Raw genomic sequence first — 19434 nt, 5'->3', positions numbered from 1 at the left:
ATCAGAAAGGAAACTGTTTTAGTTTCTAAATTCTGAAGAAATTCAAATTTAAAATATGAATGTTATTGAAGTAGTGTTGGGAACTGAAGCATGAGTTAGTATAATATAATGACACTTGATTAACGTGATTATATTACAGTAAGTCATGCTGAGTTTCTAATGGAACATGATGATTCACAGACCATAACGTCATCATGTGCCATTTTACACGACTCTTACATTCTACCTAATCTCCAAACATATTAAGATCATATCTTCTTGATAAATCTATTTTTCCAGGATATTCTGGTAATTTGACAAATCAAAATCGTGCCATTACAAGTTCTTTCTTAGAACATTAACTATGTTCATTCTGAAATTCATAACTGCGAATTCTGGACCATTACAAGAGATGTTTAATCGCAAGAAGAAGAAACAAAAGAATGAAGCTCAGAAATAAATATGGGAGTATAAATTGCAGCAAATAGAAGGGAACATTAACTGTGGATGACAATGATTATAGAAGACAGAAGCAGGGACTTCGAAATATAAAGGAGGATATAAAGCCCAATGAAAACCCAGAAATTATAAATCATATATATCGATGCAGATAGCAATATAAAGACACGGGAAAACTAAAAACACTATAAAACCAAGAGTATAGTAGAAGTAAATAGATTCTTCCGGTGGCAGATGAAAGAGAAGAATGACAGATATGAAGGTTAGAAGTATATCAAGAAGCAGAACTGGATGAAGCATGTTGATTAATGCTTTAAAGTATGAATTGAGGAGAAAGAATAGAAGGTGTGAGTTGTAAGGAAACGAAGGGGGTGGATTTATAGTAAAATATCCGACAGAGCAATCAAAACAGATGATCGCATTTAAGGCGGATCCTAATTTCCTTAATTACCGAAGAATCAAATCTTATTACGAAGATTTTCTCCAAATCCCTTGAACTCTGGAAATCAATCCTAGCTACGTCAAAAGATATGACAATTCTTCATTTAATCATTTTCACACTCTTGTGATAGCTTCACTCGTACGCTTCGCATAAAAGAATCGTTTTATCCATATTACTCAATGATGATAAAACTCTATTTATCAACTAATATTCGTCATGAAAATAATTTTATGGTTAGCCATGACGACCTCGATCAAATTTCGGGGACGAAATTTCTTTAAGGGGTAGGTACTGTGACGACCCAGAACTTTCCGACCAAATTTAAACTTAAACTTTATATGATTTCGACACGATAAGCGAAGTCTGTATTATTGAGTCTTAAAATTTTTTGAATTGATTACATGGAATTATTTACCCTTTGACTATTTCCGACGATTCACAAACAATTGTATGTAAATATATATATATATATATATATATATATATATATATATATATATATATATATATATATATATATATATATATATATATATATATATAAATATAAATATAAGCGTAAACACAATATTTTGAATTAATAAAATACACGTAATCAATTGGAATTAAAAATGTAAAATAATAAACAAGAATAATTAAATTACTATTATTATGAATATATATATATATATATATATATATATATATATATATATATATATATATATATATATATATATATATATATATATATATGATTTCTATAAATAATTATTATTATGTTGTAAAGTATAAATACTAAATATTCAATATATGTTATATACACACACACACATACATATATATATATATATATATATATATATATATATATATATATATATATATATATATATATATATATATATATATATATATATATATATAATTATTAAATATTACGTGATTACTAAATTGTAATATAATATTTAATTACAAGCTAAAATATAAATGTTATATTATTTACTTTCATTATTAATATTATTAGTATTAACATTAACATTAATATTAGTATATTATTATTTAATATAATATGTAAAATTGACACATCTAATTTGTTATATCATTGTAATTAGTAAAATTATAATTCTAAGTTATTAGGATGATTCATTATTGTTAATATCTTTATCAATATTATTATTATTATTATTATTATTATTATTATTATTATTATTATAAAAATAATACAATTTATTAATAATATTATTAATATTATCATTATAACCATTATTTTAACTAATAGTATTATTATCCTAAATATTATTATGATAATTATAAATATATGTATTAATATACTATTATTATTAAAAAGATTTCAGTATTTTTATTTTATTAATAAAATTGTTATTAATATTAATCAATTATATAAAAGTGTATACATATATATAAATTTGGAATTCAATCAGCTTCAAGTAACTATCAGACTGTTTTTGATTTGTTCTCCTACCACCTAACTCGTACGAATTCGAATCAATTATAGGAACACTCCAAAATCAGTTAGACATCCATATCTTGTTTTATTTTTATATATTTTTTATATATATTTCTGTCCTTGAGAGCAATACAGGTCGATCAATTTGATTATATAACTGATGCAATTCTGTAATAAGTGTTACCCATAAACCTATGTTATCAAATAACAACTACAATTATATTTTACAGAACCAAAAATTTTCGAATTTAAATCAAATGGGGAAGAACACTCTGTTCGTGTAACTTTTTTTTATCAAGAACTCATTTTCGAAACAATTGTTAAAAACTATAAATGCAGAAGCGAGCTAAATCAGGTCGTAAAGCTATCTGTAAAGTTTCAATTCCCAATTCCTAATATCGAACACGAATTTTTGAGTCAAAGATAGATTTCAAAAAGTCAAAGAAAATGTTCTTCGTGAAATACAAATCAGTGTTGATGTTTCATATGTAATTGAGTATCCCTAAAGTTTCTAGAAGCGATTTGGAACTTAATTCATGTAGAAATCGTGGCTTAAAACTTTCTCCAATTACAAATCAATATGTGAGTTCTTTGTTTATGTCGAACAGCAGTGATGCTCTTTATCTATATATATTTTTTTCGTTTAAACACAATTTGATAGTGTTACTGGTCATTTATGAGTCTTGAACAAAACTCAATTCGTTATTTTGATTTTAAGTACCTCTGGTGGATTTTAAAAATTACAAGAAGAAGATGAAGAACAGAAAAACATATCGGGTTATAAATAATTAGAAGGATACAAATTCAGAAAAATGGGAATGGTCGGATGGTTAAGGTGTTAGCATGTGAGCGGGTGGTCATGTGATGACCCGGGAATTTCCGACCAAATTTAAACTTTAATTTTTATATATTTCCGACACAATAAGCAAAATCTATAATGTTGAGTCTTGAAAGTTTTGAAATATATATTCATGTAATCTATTACCCTATGACTATTTCCGATGATTCACGAACAATTATTTGTAAATAAATATATTTATATATATAAATATAAATGTACTTGTTTTAATATATATAATTAATATACTTAACTATGTAATAAAATTTGATAAACCATAATTATAGATAATGTAATTTAAGAATATATGTATATGATAATATAAATAAAATTGATAAGTAATAAATATTCAACAAAAGAATATAAGTAATGATACATATATATAATACAAGTATGAATATAGTCGTTATATAAATATTGTTATTCCAATAATGATATCAATATTAGTGTTATTAATATTATTTAAATACAATCTAATGATATGAATTTGATATATACAGATTGATGTAGTATTACTATTATCAACTTTATTATTAATAATATTAAGTATTATTTGCATTATTGTTATTAACAATATTATTATTATCCATGTTATAATAATTGTTATCAAAATCATTATTAATAATATTATTTATTTGTTATTAATAAAATCATTATTAATATTATTATTTATTTATAAATTATTAATTAATATTATTATTGATATTAATATCATTATTATTATTTTTATTATTATTATTAGTATCTCGAAATTTTTATTATAGTATTAGTATTTTATATTATTAATAACATTATAGTTTATGAATTATATATAATCAAACATATAAACAGATTTATATAAATACTAATATATATATATATATATATATATATATATATATATATATATATATATATATATATATATATATATATATATATATATATATATATATATATATATATATATATATATATGATGCAGATTTATATACATAAATTTTATATACAGATATAGATATATATATAGGTATTTACGGATAAACACTTAAATAAATATAAGGACATATTTATCTCTGTTTCCAATCGTTGTCCATATGTAGATGATGGATTCACTGAATCAAATTAGTACAAATCAGAAACTAATCACAAGAGCCAGTCCAATTTTTGTTAGCAATTTCTTTCACCTTTTGTTTATTTTAAATTTTTCTTTCTTTCTTCTGACTTCATTGTCTGATTGAAAGTTTAATATCACATTCACCAAATAAATCGACTTCAATTCACTGTTAGGATCCAAAAGTTATTACAAATCAATTCCCAAGTTTAACTTTATCTAATTTGTTATGAGTCTCACTCAACTTTTATATTTTTTGTTTTTGCGTAATAAAATCTTGTCGACACCCACTGAATACAAAATGAAGGTATTACACCAGGATATTAACACATTTTATTCAACTTCATATTCTCACTAGCAATTATCAAATCAACTTACTGAATCAAATACCCATCAATATTTATTTATCTTTTCCTACTTCTATTCCTCATGCTTCTGCTTCTTTTCTATTTCCTTTTCGAAGACTAACGATTACATTTTCATCAAACAACTTAACTCGAACACCACGACAATCACTCCATCACCAAATGACTGTTACTTCGCCTCTTTTATTTTAGGTTGAACCGAGACCAAAAACAAGTAAACCATCACCTTCATCAACTTTTTCTCTATATAGATATGTTCATACGAACACACCATCGCCTCCAACAATCAAGCCAAACTGAGGTACCTTTAATTCGATTACGAACTGAGCACACCACAAATAATAGTGAGTTGATGAATACGTTACCTGTTGGTGTTCTATATATATATATATATTTTTCGGGAACCCATAACCTTCGCCATCACCCTTGTTAACCATCAACTTATCGATACTTTTCATCGTTAGCAAATCAAACCCACATAAAATCACAATTGAACACCATCACTTATATGTTTATCATACACACCGAGACTACCACCTGAAATATTTTCTTTTCCTGATCGAACAAGTTACTCCTTCTTTTCTGATTCGTTCCTTTAATTTACAACTGAGAAACCAAAACTAAATCACTTTGTACGAATACTGTAGCACTAACGATGAAGATGATGAATAGTGTTTATGATTTTATGTGATCGTGATGATGATATCATTTACTACTGCTGCTCGCTGTTTTCTTCTGTTTTCTGTTTCGATCAAACACCCAAACCACCATATACCGTCGCTAATACTACTGCAAATACAGCTGCTATTTTTTTCTGTTTGTTAGCAACCCAAACGAAGCCCCAAATCCATCTCCTAAACCCACCCCTTTATGTGATGATTACCGTCCAGATCTTTGTTCCTGTTGCTGCTGTTATACGCGTATGATTAAACACAACTCCTGCTTGCTGTCTCTTATAATAATGAAAAGAGAAAACAATAGTGATTGATCCAATAATGGCACGTTCTTTTCTTTTCTTTTTGAGCCGACAACAACCAAATAACAACCCCACTTGTGAATTGTGATTTAATTTAAAAATAAGATGATGGAAGCATTCATATACGGCTGTTGCAGTTTGCCTTTTTTTCCTGTTGAAGATTCGAATAAACTCAAACAATTACTTTGGGCTATTAAATCAGTTCAATGGACTGTCCAGTTTTGGGCCGTACATGGATTAAATGGTTGGGAATTTCTGTTGGACCAAAACAGATAGTATATGGGTTATGAGATGGGTATAAATCAGAAAAGTTGAAGTGGTGGAATGGTTTGAGTGTTTGTGGTTATTCGAGAGGTCGCGGGTTCGAGCCCTGTATTGGGCAATTCTTTTTAACACGATTTTAAAGGGTATACACTCATTTTTTCTAATTATTATTGTTATTATTATTATTTGTTGTTAATATTAATTATTATCATTATTAACATATAACGTTTTTATTAGCATTTTCATTATTATTGAAAGTATTGTCATTTTTATTATTATCATTACTATTATTATTTTTAGTATTATTATAATTGTTATTTTTAACAAACAAATGTTATCTATATAAAAATATAGTACAAGTCAACTAATATTACATACTAATATGTTATTAACTAATATACTACCATTTATATTGATAAAACTTTAATTAAATTATATATTTATTATAAGAAAAATTATATTTAAAAATACTAATTTTAATAAATTATAAAATATAAGTAAACTTAGCTAATTAAATGAGATATGTGTTAATATATATATAAATGATATAGGTTCGTGAATCCGAGGCCAACCCGATATTTGTTCAATGTCGTCATATGTATTTTTACTACAAAATACATTATGGTGAGTTTCATTTGCTCCCTTTTACTCTTTACATTTTTGGGACTGAGAATACATGCACTGTTTTTACAACTGCTTTATTAAATGCTTTTGAAATATGTTTTGAACTGCGAATACATGAAATGCTTTTATAAATGTTTGACGAGATAGACACAAGCAAAACATTCCTCGAATGAATTATTATGCAGACAGAGGTTCTACGGATTATCATTGAATTATGTGGACATGATAATTGCCACCCTTGAATTATGTGGACATGATAACTGCCACCCTTTAATTATGTGGACATGATAATTGCCACCATTGAATTATGTGAACATGATAATTGCCACCATTGAATTATGTGGACATGATAATTGCCACCAATTGATATGAATGTTATGTATCGAGAGAATGATTTTATACACAGGTTATGTGTATGTTATTTTGTGCATAAGATATGTGTACGGTTACTATGATTTATGAAAATGGTTTCGTACATGAGAAAGGTGTACTGTATTTAAAAGATATAGCATGTACATTACAGGTGGGTATAGGATTCGGGCCCATTTGTACCATGCAGGATTTAAATCTTGTGGTCTATCAAAATGATGAATTTTATTATTTGATGATAAACCTATGAACTCACCAACCTTTTGGTTGACACTTTAAAGCATGTTTATTCTCAGGTATGAAAGAAACATTCCGCTGTGCATTTGCTCATTTTAAAGACAGTTTTTAGAGTCGATCATCGCAATGGAACCAGTTGTTGGTGACTTCGTCCAGATGGATTAGGACGGGTCCTTTCAGTTGGTATCAGAGCGGTGGTCGTAGCGAACCAGGTCTTGCATTAGTGTGTCTAACTAGTAGTCGTTAGGATGCATTAGTGAGTCTGGACTTCGACCGTGTCTGCATGTCAAAAGTTTTGCTTATCATATCGTGTCGAAAATTACCTACTTATCACCCTTAGGAAAGTACCTGCTTATCATTCTTAGTCTAGACACATCTTACTGCATTGATTGCATGAACAGTGTATAGACAAAATTCATATCTTAGCGTATCTGTTATTGTTACCTTTTCCTGATAGCTTCCGTAGATTCCTCCATAACTTATGGGATTTTAGTATCATATATGCATATGTAAATTATGTATTGCAGGGTACTAATCTACATCCTATAATCTATTTCTTATCGAAAATCCTTCATCTGATCGTACGAGATGAATCCCTCAACCAGTTCGAGTCCCTCAGATTCCGACAGCTATTCCGATAGTTATTCCGACAGCTTTTCCGACATGGATATTCACCCAAGCTCCAAAAGCAGTATAACCGGAAAGGAATCACCCAGTCATCCATCCCCAATTCATTTGATGGGTTCGTAGTCGACTTAACCAATGGAGATAAGAAGAAGGCGATCCTTTCCACCCACCAACTTGCACCCTCGGCGAAGAACCTGAAGCACTTACCGATGAATCTATTCGAACACCATTTTTAGCCTCATCTCCAGGGTAGCTCGTCACGATTATCTTCTATCTAAAATTCTAAACCTTATTCATCCGCTCGTTCTGACCGACAATCATCCCGGAATAATAGAAGAAGTCAACGAGCTTCGCGCTCGAGTAGTGGCTTTGGAGAATATGGTGCAAAACTTAACAGCTCCAGTAACATCACCGGCACCAACAGTACCACCAACATCAACACCAGTACCACCAACAACCCAAGTTTCAACATCACATGCCTCAACATCTCATTCTGTACCTCGAGCATAATCATCATTCTACGTATCGTTCTATCTACTTTATCTTCATTCTACATATCGTTCTACATCGATTATCTTCGCTCGACATGGCGATTATGTAATATCTAAAGTTTTAAAGATTATGTAATCTAGTACTAACGATAAATCAAATGAGTTTAATATCTTATTGACTCATTAAATCCATGATTACATCAGAAGAAAATATATATGTATGTATATTTTCATAAAGATTGTAATTAAAAGTTCTTTCGTACAAACTGTTAATGGTGAGAATATTTTAACGAGTAGGTAATACCCGAGGAATATTTAGAATTCACATTAATGAGTTACACAGTACACTCTTCAGTTCTGATTCAGCGGTCATTAACAAATACTGCTCAAATCCATACATATACGTATCCGTTCACCAAAGAACAACTATTTTCATTCAAATTCAATTTCATATTTGGATTTTGACCTATCAGAATCCAACAAGTGGCATAATGAAGAAAACATTGAATAAAATAAAATTTGTTAGAAACAAACGAATTAACAAATTGAAATATTATTAAGAATCTACGCTAACTGTTCCTAGCTAACTGTTCCTAGCTAACTGGATACATTTTATTTATCGTAATTTAATTATCGCAATTTATATTCTCGCAATTTTATTTATTGTCATTTAATTTCTGTTATTTATTTATTTTACACACTTTAAATAATGAGACACGTATACAAGGTTTCGATCTATCATATCGACCCATCTATATATATATTTCGGAACAACCATAGACACTCTATATGTGAATGTTGGAGTTGGCTATACAGGGTTGAGGTTGATTCTAAAATATATATATGGTTTGAGTTATGATCAATACTGAGACCGGTACACGGGTCACGATACGTATTAAATTAATTCGAATGTTATAAACTATATATGAACTATTGGACAATTGGACTATTGGACTGCTAACTTTGGACAATTAAAATGAATTAAAATATAGATTATAACATATGAAACTAAACAATTCTTCAAGTTTGCCACTTGATTTCATCTTAAACCTCATTTGTACCTCGACAATTACAATCCGCATTCAAACCTTTCATGATTCTTGAAAACACCTCAATCGAGAGGATGAACCAACCACACTTCATCTACGGAAGGAAAGATTTATGCATATAATTATGCACCTGAAAAACCCTAGGAAACTGAGTAAACGTTTAACACATAGCTGTGCTAATTCTTTAGTGTTATTATTACCCAAAATCTTGGTAATCCCTTTCAAAATGGCAAATTTTGTCACAACTCCAGCAAGACAACTCCGACTTTTTATCTGAAACAACCTTGATATATATGCGTATTCTTTATTGTTACTGGGGAACCTTTTATATTTCACCATATTACCATCAGCGTTTAATCATCTCAAAACACAATTCTCCTGAAAACACCTCGATTTGATAACCAATGATCCAGATCCGTTAACTTTGAAAATGCTGACGAAGCAGCATGTTGTAGATGGTCTTAATGGCCAAATGTTGATGATAAAGAAGGAAGTGTCAGGAACACTCGATAGAAAATTGAGTACTGGAAAATGAATTGAGCAAACCATGAAGGAAACGGTGGACAAATCAAAAAGAGTAAACATGTACTTAATGAATCCAGACGATTCAGTATCTGACGAAATTTCTAGCGAATATCTTGTTCCTTACTTATTCTAAATCCTTGCGGAAGGATTTTCTTCATCAACCTTTGATCTTAGAAATTCCAAAATATCGTCATAAATATCTTCGATATTTCTGAAGATATATTCATAAATATTCTTGTCCGAAATTATCTATCTCTTCGTGCTAACTGTGTTACATCCTAAAAGAAACTGTCTTAGTTTCTATATTCTTTAAAATTCAAGTTAAATTATGAATGATTTTCTAGAGAAGTGTTGGGAATTGAAGCATGAGTTAGTATAATATAATGACGTCAGGCCAACGTGATTATATTACAGTAAGTCATGCTAAATTTCTAATGAAATGTGATGATGGTTCACAGATCTTACCCTCATCATGTGCCATGTTACATAACTATTTCATTCTACTTAATCTCTAAGTATATCACGGAAATCTATCCTTGATATTTCTGTTCTTCCGTAATTCCAACAGTTGCTAATAATTCGTGCTAATACATTTTCTTTCTGATTAGAAGATTTCTTTAAATCCCTTGAATTCCGTAATTCAACCATGACTAATCAAAAGTTATGATGAAACTTGTCTCTCTCATTTCACTATTTAGTGATAGCTTCATTCGTACTCTTCGAGTAATCAAATTGATTTATCTATATTAATCAAAATGATAAAACTCTATTTATCCACTCATATTCGTCATGAAAACATACTTATTGTCAACCATGACGATCTCTACCAAATTTCGGGGACGAAATTTCTTTAACGAGTAGGTACTGTGATGACCCGGGAATTTCCGACCAAATTTAAACTTTAATTTTTATATATTTCCGACACGATAAGCAAAATCTGTAATGTTGAGTCTTGAAAGTTTTGAAATATATATTCATGTAATCTATTACCCTATGACTATTTCCGACGATTCACGAACAATTGTTTGTAAATAAATATATTTTTATATATAAATATAAATGTACTTGTTTTAATATATATAATTAATATACTTAACTATGTAATAAAATTTGATAAAACATAATTATAGATAATGTAATTTAAGAATTTATGTATATGATAATATAAATAAAATTGATAAGTAATAAATATTCAATAAAAGATAATATATAATATAAGTAATGATACATATATATAATACAAGTATGAATATAATCGTTATATAAATATTGTTATTCCAATAATGATATCAATATTAGTGTTATTAATATTATTTAAATACAATCTAATGATATGAATTTGATATATACAGATTGATGTAGTATTACTATTATCAACTTTATTATTAATAATATTAAGTATTATTTGCATTATTGTTATTAACAATATTATTATTATCCATGTTATAATAATTGTTATCAAAATCATTATTAATAATATTATTTATTTGTTATTAATAAAATCATTATTAATATTATTATTTATTTATAAATTATTAATTAATATTATTATTGATATTAATATCATTATTATTATTTTTATTATTATTATTAGTATCTCGAAATTTTTATTATAGTATTAGTATTTTATATTATTAATAACATTATAGTTTATGAATTATATATAATCAAACATATAAATAGATTTATATAAATACTAATATATATATATATATATATATATATATATATATATATATATATATATAATGCAGATTTATATACATAAATTTTATATACAGATATAGATATATATAGGTATTTACGGATAAACACTTAAATAAATATAAGGACATATTTATCTCTGTTTCCAATCGTTGTCCATATGTAGATGATGGATTCACTGAATCAAATTAGTACAAATCAGAAACTAATCACAAGAGCCAGTCCAATTTTTGTTAGCAATTTCTTTCACCTTTTGTTTATTTTAACTTTTTCTTTCTTTCTTCTGACTTCATTGTCTTATTGAAAGTTTAATATCACATTCACCAAATAAATCGACTTCAATTCACTGTTAGGATCCAAAAGTTATTACAAATCAATTCCCAAGTTTAACTTTATCTAATTTGTTATGAGTCTCACTCAACTTTTATATTTTTTGTTTTTGCGTAATAAAATCTTGTCGACACCCACTGAATACAAAATGAAGGTATTACACTAGGATATTAACACATTTTATTCAACTTCATATTCTCACTAGCAATTATCAAATCAACTTACTGAATCAAATACCCATCAATATTTATTTATCTTTTCCTACTTCTATTCCTCATGCTTCTGCTTCTTTTCTATTTCCTTTTTGAAGACTAACGATTACATTTTCATCAAACAACTTAACTCGAACACCACGACAATCACTCCATCACCAAATGACTGTTACTTCGCCTCTTTCATTTTAGGTTGAACCGAGACCAAAAACAAGTAAACCATCACCTTCATCAACTTTTTCTCTATATAGATATGTTCATACGAACACACCATCACCTCCAACAATCAAGCCAAACTGAGGTACCTTTAATTCGATTACGAACTGAACACACCACAAATAATAGTGAGTTGATGAATACGTTACCTGTTGGTGTTCTATATATATATATTCTTTTCGAGAACCCATAACCTTCACCATCACCCTTGTTAACCATCAACTTATCGATACTTTTCATCGTTAGCAAATCAAACCCACATAAAATCACAATTAAACACCATCACTTATATGTTTATCATACACACCGAGACTACCACCTGAAATATTTTCTTTTCCTGATCGAACAAGTTACTCCTTCTTTTCTGATTCGTTCCTTTAATTTACAACTGAGAAACCAAAACTAAATCACTTTGTACGAGTACTGTAGCACTAACGATGAAGATGATGAATAGTGTTTATGATTTTATGTGATCGTGATGATGATATCATTTACTACTGCTGCTCGCTGTTTTCTTCTGTTTTCTGTTTCGATCAAACACCCAAACCACCATATACCGTCGCTAATACTACTGCAAATACAGCTGCTATTTTTTTCTGTTTGTTAGCAACCCAAACGAAGCCCCAAATCCATCTCCTAAACCCACCCCTTTATGTGATGATTACCGTCCAGATCTTTGTTCCTGTTGCTGCTGTTATACGCGTATGATTAAACACAACTCCTGCTTGCTGTCTCTTATAATAATGAAAAGAGAAAACAATAGTGATTGATCCAATAATGGCACGTTCTTTTCTTTTCTTTTTGAGCCGACAACAACCAAATAACAACCCCACTTGTGAATTGTGATTTAATTTAAAAATAAGATGATGGAAGCATTCATATACGGCTGTTGCAGTTTGCCTTTTTTTCCTGTTGAAGATTCGAATAAACTCAAACAATTACTTTGGGCTATTAAATCAGTTCAATGGACTGTCCAGTTTTGGGCCGTACATGGATTAAATGGTTGGGAATTTCTGTTGGACCAAAACAGATAGTATATGGGTTATGAGATGGGTATAAATCAGAAAAGTTGAAGTGGTGGAATGGTTTGAGTGTTTGTGGTTATTCGAGAGGTCGCGGGTTCGAGCCCTGTATTGGGCAATTCTTTTTAACACGATTTTAAAGGGTATACACTCATTTTTTCTAATTATTATTGTTATTATTATTATTTGTTGTTAATATTAATTATTATCATTATTAACATATAACGTTTTTATTAGCATTTTCATTATTATTGAAAGTATTGTCATTTTTATTATTATCATTACTATTATTATTTTTAGTATTATTATAATTGTTATTTTTAACAAACAAATGTTATCTATATAAAAATATAGTACAAGTCAACTAATATTACATACTAATATGTTATTAACTAATATACTACCATTTATATTGATAAAACTTTAATTAAATTATATATTTATTATAAGAAAAATTATATTTAAAAATACTAATTTTAATAAATTATAAAATATAAGTAAACTTAGCTAATTAAATGAGATATGTGTTAATATATATATAAATGATATAGGTTCGTGAATCCGAGGCCAACCCGATATTTGTTCAATGTCGTCATATGTATTTTTACTACAAAATACATTATGGTGAGTTTCATTTGCTCCCTTTTACTCTTTACATTTTTGGGACTGAGAATACATGCACTGTTTTTACAACTGCTTTATTAAATGCTTTTGAAATATGTTTTGAACTGCGAATACATGAAATGCTTTTATAAATGTTTGACGAGATAGACACAAGCAAAACATTCCTCGAATGAATTATTATGCAGACAGAGGTTCTGCGGATTATCATTGAATTATGTGGACATGATAATTGCCACCATTGAATTATGTGGACATGATAATTGCCACCCTTGAATTATGTGGACATGATAATTGCCACCATTGAATTATGTGAACATGATAATTGCCACCATTGAATTATGTGGACATGATAATTGCCACCAATTGATATGAATGTTATGTATCGAGAGAATGATTTTATACACAGGTTATGTGTATGTTATTTTGTGCATAAGATATGTGTACGGTTACTATGATTTATGAAAATGGTTTCGTACATGAGAAAGGTGTACTGTATTTAAAAGATATAGCATGTACATTACAGGTGGGTATAGGATTCGGGCCCATTTGTACCATGCAGGATTTAAATCTTGTGGTCTATCAAAATGATGAATTTTATTATTTTATGATAAACCTATGAACTCACCAACCTTTTGGTTGACACTTTAAAGCATGTTTATTCTCAGGTATGAAAGAAACATTCCACTGTGCATTTGCTCATTTTAAAGACAGTTTTTGGAGTCGGTCATCGCAATGGAACCAGTTGTTGGTGACTTCGTCCAGATGGATTAGGACGGGTCCTTTCAGGTCATGGGTTCGAGCCCAGTTCTGGGCATTCTTTTTATAAAAGCTCCTAAGGTAGTCTCATTATATATTTTTTTAAATCATTATAATTATTATTATTATTATTATTGATATTACAATTATTATTGTTATTGTATTATTGTTATTATTACTATTATTATTATTATTATTATTGTTAGTTTAGAAAACTTATTATTATTAATACAAGTATTATTATAAAGATTATCATTTATAATTATAATTACTAATATGATTATTATTACTATTATTTCTATTACTAATATTATTATCATTATAAAAAAAATATGATTTTAACAATTATAAAAGTATGATTATCATTAGTATTATTATTATAATTATTATCATCATTAATATTAATGTTAAGGTTATTATTACTACTATTATAAGTATTATGAAATGGTTACGAATATAATTAAAAATTATGTGTCATGTCATAAAAGATTATAAAATGTGTAAGATCTAGAATATGAATGTAAAGTTAATAGATGTGTTACGAAGATGCTTTTCATAATAAGATGATCAATAATCATAGGTTATAATTTGAACTTGAACATGAAAATAATAATGATATAAGAATAATCATGGTTATGAACTTTTAAACGAAGTATCATTATCATTATAACTAAAATATATAGATATATTATAATTACTATCATGATTATAGTAATTATTATTATTATAACTATCAGTAACTGGAAATTGATATTTTTACAAGTATTATTATTATTAATATCACTATACTTATTATTAATATAATTATTATTAACATTATTATTTTATTTAGTAATATCAAGTATTATTATTATTATTTTTTTTCAATATTAATATAACTTTTGTATCATTATAATTACTATTAGTAACAAACAAATAATATATATAAAACATATTTAATACATATAACATAATTAAAATCAATATTGTCATATACAAAATAACTATATAAGAAACATATATATGTTATTAATATAAAAAGGATATAATTAATAAATTTATATATATATATATATATATATATATATATATATATATATATATATATATATATTCGATCACAAGTATATGTTTTAATACATATATGAATGATATAGGTTCGTGAATCCGAGACCAACCTTGCATCGTTCAATGTCATCATATGTATTTTTACTACAAAATACAGTATTGTGAGTTTCATTTGCTCCCTTTTTAAATGCTTTTGCAATATATATATTTTTGGAACTGAGAATACTGCGCTGCTTTTATAAATGTTTTACGAAATAGACACAAGTAATTGAAACTACATTCTATGGTTGAATGATCGAATCGAATATGCCCCTTTTAGCCTGGTAATCTAAGAATTAGGGAACATCACTAATTTTGAGAATTAGTGCACCCCTAATTGACGCGAATCTTAAAGATAGATTTATTGGGCCCAACAAGCCCCATTCTGGAATTTGAAATGCTTTAGTACTTCGAAATTTATCATGTCCGATGGGTGTCCCGGAATGATGGGGATATTCTATATGCATCTTGTTAATGTCGGTTACCAGGTGTTCACCATATGAATGATTTTTATCTCTATGCAGTTTGCGAAATGCCTGATATGAGATGTGTATTTATGGAAAAATTGAAATCTTGTGGTCTATTAAAATTATGGAAATGATTATTATGATAAACTAATGAACTCACCAACCTTTTGGTTGACACTTTAAAGCATGTTTATTCTCAGGTATGAAAGAAATCTTCCGCTGTGCATTTGCTCATTTTATAGATATTACTTGGAGTCATTCATGGCATATTTCAAAAGACGTTGCATTCGAGTCGTTGAGTTCAACAAGATTATTATAAAGTCATTGATAGTTTGATATATTATGATACGGTATGCATGCCGTCAACTTTCGATGAAATGAAAGTTTGTCTTTTAAAAACGAATGCAATGTTTGTAAAATGTATCATATAGAGGTCAAGTACCTCGCGATGTAACCAAATGTAATGTATTCGTCCTGATGGATTAGGACGGGTCCTTTCATTGTCCGCCCGCCTTTTTTTTGTTCGAATTTTCCCATTTTTGCTCGAATTCCTTGTTTTTTGCTCGCCCGCCACTTTTTTTTGCTCGAATTTCAGTGTATTTTGGTGTTTTTTGGAGTTCCCAGGGTTCTCACACAAAAAGAGTTCTCATTTGATCCCTATATATATATATATATATATATATATATATATATATATATATATATATATATATATAATACGTATTAATATATGTAGGAGAAGCAACTGTAACGTTGCAAGACGTCCAGATTTTATGGGGTTTTCAATAGAATGAGATGTTGTATCCGGTATTTGGTATGAAACGAATGATACGGATTGGGTACCGTTAGTCGTTACCTACTTAGGGATCGCCCCTCAAGATATTGGTACTAGGGGTATACAAAAAGGGAGGATATTACTTTCTGTATTAAAAGAGGCGTTGGCACAAAATGTTGGAGATACTGACGAGTCTCACCAACAACGGGCTAGAGTACACATTTTAGCTCTAATGGGCGGCGTTCTATTTTCTGACTCTAATGCGTACGATGTCTTTTTGAGCTTTCTATATAACATCATTGACTTAAGTCCATGTAGACGTATTAGTTGGCATTTGCACAAATGCAACCAAACAGTCTCACCAATAGCTGGCTAGAGTATACATTTCGAGGATGCAAGATATGACATTTGCACAAATGCAATCAAACAGTCAACCTAACCCGCAACCATTTTTTGACATGCCACAACAGTTACTTGCATACGCACATCATAATCAGCCAGGAGTTCCATTTGAGTTCTATCCGTCACAAAACTCCGAGTTCCCGGCTAATGATTACGGTGATCAGACGCATTATCATGATCCTCAACAAACATATCATAACCCTCATGACACATACAGTACCCCTCGAAACACCTACAATACCCATCAAAATGCCTACAATACCCATCAGAATGCATTCAATACCCCTCGAAACATATACACTACCACGTTAAACACATATCATGGATCATCCTCTCGGACCCCTCAACAAACATATCATGGATCATCCTCTCGGACCCCCCCAAAAAACATTTCATGGCTCGTCCTCTCGAAGCCCTCTTGACGTGAGTGTATCTGATTACCAACTTGAGGATGAGCATATCGAGGATTTAGCAGGAGGTGGTGATGAAAACCAGGAACAAGTACCGCGGAGGAGTCAAAGGTAAACACAACCAACAAGATGTGGAACCGGTCATCACCTACGATATATACGTGGGGGACGTCGTGGTCATTGGTTAATTGTATTTATTTATATTCGTTGTAATGTTTATCTTTTGGACTTGTTTATATATATCTTGCGTTTGTGATTTACTTTTAGTATCATTTTTAAACAACAATAACAATAGTTTATTTTAAACTACAATAACAAAAAATAGCAATAGTTTATTTAAAACAACAATAACAACAGTTTATTTTAAACAACAACAGCAGCATAAAAAGAACACAATCAACACAATTCTCTACGTAGATCCACCGTCTTTAAAGAACACCTTTATTAAAGCCTTGCGTGTAATGTTAAGGATTTTAACCTTAACATTAGGGCAAAAGATAGAACAATTTTGTAGCACCAAAACACCTCCCCTGCGTATACCTTTGACACCTTCATACTCACCTTGAACACCATCAATGATCTTGTTATGAACTGTTCCTCGAATAGTACCCGTAGTGTCCTATTAAACATAAATGAAAACTTATATTAACCTGTTTTAGTGAAAGCAATACAATTATGAAAATATACATAAGTTAGTGATGTAAACTAACTTTCAGCGTTATACACAGATCACCGACACTATTTTTTAACACAAGTCTTAACAACACCAACAACTTGATCAGCTGGTAAAAACCTTCGCTGCCTCAGAATGCTTGCTATATCAGATCTACCACCAGTTACAAAAATGAATATACACTGTTGGCTTGTGGTTACAAAATGAATATACACTATTGTTGTTTACCTCCATATGGATATGCAAACTCCATCGCGTGAAGCCACGGATCTAGTGTAAACGAATCATCCACTTTAGGTTTGTTTATTATTTTCCTTACAAAATCTTGTGTACACATGTCATCTACAACGTTATTCTCGTTATTTCGAAGTTCATACACATCTTGGAAAATACCAGCGGGTCCAGGAATTCTGTACGACAATTTGTTCTTTTTGTTAGACCCAGAACCGCGCAAAACAGGTCGTGGTGGTAAAATAGGTTGCTTTTCTTTTTGACGGTTACGTTGGGGGGGGGGGGGGGCTGTAACTGTCGGGGGAATGGTGGCGACTGAGTCGGCACCAAAATGGTTTCAGTGGGACTTGTAACTGATACAGATTGAGTGAGGCCGGAATCATCGATATCAAGTAGGTATTTCCATCCATCATTTTCAAAATTGACCATTTTTTTTAGAATGTGATTTAGTGCTTTTGTAGTTTTCAACTGGTGATTTCGTTGACATATAAATCTCAGTTTGATGTGTTTGAAATGTAGTTGTGTTGTATGCGATGTTGTTATTGAGAATGAAGTTTCAAGTGGTATAAATATATGTAGAATGTAGTGATCCGAACTTTTCCATGTTTATATATATTAATTGAGATTGATATTTACATGATTAAATGTTTCCAACATGTTAAGCAATCAAACTTGTTAAGACTTGATGAATTGAAATATGTTTCATATAGACAATTGACCACCCAAGTTGACCGGTGA

The 19434-nt window shown here is 29.2% G+C and overlaps 1 pseudogene; it reads right to left on the bottom strand.

Annotated features, from left to right (window-relative positions):
• Nucleotides 1–19125, bottom strand: part of LOC139874620 (cytochrome P450 94A1-like) — a 28623-nt pseudogene extending 9498 nt beyond the window's left edge.
• Nucleotides 19126–19434: the final 309 nt, after the last annotated feature.

Source organism: Rutidosis leptorrhynchoides, chromosome 11 (genome assembly GCF_046630445.1).
Source record: "Rutidosis leptorrhynchoides isolate AG116_Rl617_1_P2 chromosome 11, CSIRO_AGI_Rlap_v1, whole genome shotgun sequence".
Taxonomy (NCBI): domain Eukaryota; kingdom Viridiplantae; phylum Streptophyta; class Magnoliopsida; order Asterales; family Asteraceae; genus Rutidosis; species Rutidosis leptorrhynchoides.
This window is presented reverse-complemented; position numbering and strand designations above follow the sequence as displayed.